Raw genomic sequence first — 1,225 nt, 5'->3', positions numbered from 1 at the left:
GAGAGCTCACTTAAAGCTACAGTACACCTTAAAAGCCATCCTCAGAATCAGACACTTCAGAAGGTCAGTGAGAGCCAACAGTTCAGCAGCTGATTTAATAAACCTCTGTGGTACGCAGTGTGTAAAAAATATTTACACTGTTTTTTTCCTCTTAAAATAGAATTCTACTTAAAATAGAATATTTAAACATAATCAATTTTTATTTTCTAAATATTTTTAATTCTTGAAGTGAAGTGACTTGTGGCCAAGTATGGTGACCCATACTCAGAATTTGTGCTCTGCATTTAACCCATCCAAGTGCACACACACAGTAGTGAACACACACACACACTCTGTGAACACACACCTGGAGCAGTGGGCAGCCTTTTTTTTTTTTTTGCTGCGGCGCCCGGGGAGCAGTTGGGGGTTCGGTGCCTTGCTCAAGGGTCTCACCTCAGTCGTGGTATTCACTCCCCCCACCTACAATTCCTGCCGGACCTGAGACTCAAACCCACAACCTTCAGGTTCACCTTCGGGTTGCAAGTCCGACTCTCTATCCATTAGGCCACGACTGCCCCTTGATTTTGAGGGAGTTTGGACTTTGTTGCCTTGAGGCACCTTTGTAACATAATGGGAAATGTTGAAACAAGGGATGTTTTCATGGGATGTTGGCAAGTTTAAAAAAAAAAAAAAGTAAAATTTTTTTTTTTAAACTTGTCAGTAACTTGAACAAGCAAACGTACAAGGAACAAGTGAAATATATTATAAATGCATCGTTTAATCATTCCATTTAATCATTCCTGTCATGTAGCATTGCTCATCATCTTCCTCATCACTAAATGCCACTTAAATCTCATCATAATATCATCCACTGGGAGTGTACATAATAGAATAATGTACTATAATTCTAATATATGAAAAAAGAAAGTATATACATTTAAAAAATGTTTCATTCATGGCAATAATGCAAAGACATTTAGACCATTCTAATTATGTTGCTTACAAATGCAATGCTTATATATCTACCTAATACTTTTGTTATGGCCTAGTGTGATTCAATTATGGTACGTTGTTGCCTAAGGGCAACATGTACATTTCTGTAATTTTCTAACACACATCTTGATTTACTGATAAACATGAATCAATTTTTTTATCCTGATGTAAAATGACTGGGACATTGGTTAAAGGGTCAGTTTTTACTACAGAAAACATGCCTGTGCAGCAGATGTGTACACCTGCTGAAAGA

Source organism: Pangasianodon hypophthalmus, chromosome 15, assembly GCF_027358585.1.
Source record: "Pangasianodon hypophthalmus isolate fPanHyp1 chromosome 15, fPanHyp1.pri, whole genome shotgun sequence".
Lineage (NCBI taxonomy): Eukaryota > Metazoa > Chordata > Actinopteri > Siluriformes > Pangasiidae > Pangasianodon > Pangasianodon hypophthalmus.
This window is presented reverse-complemented; position numbering follows the sequence as displayed.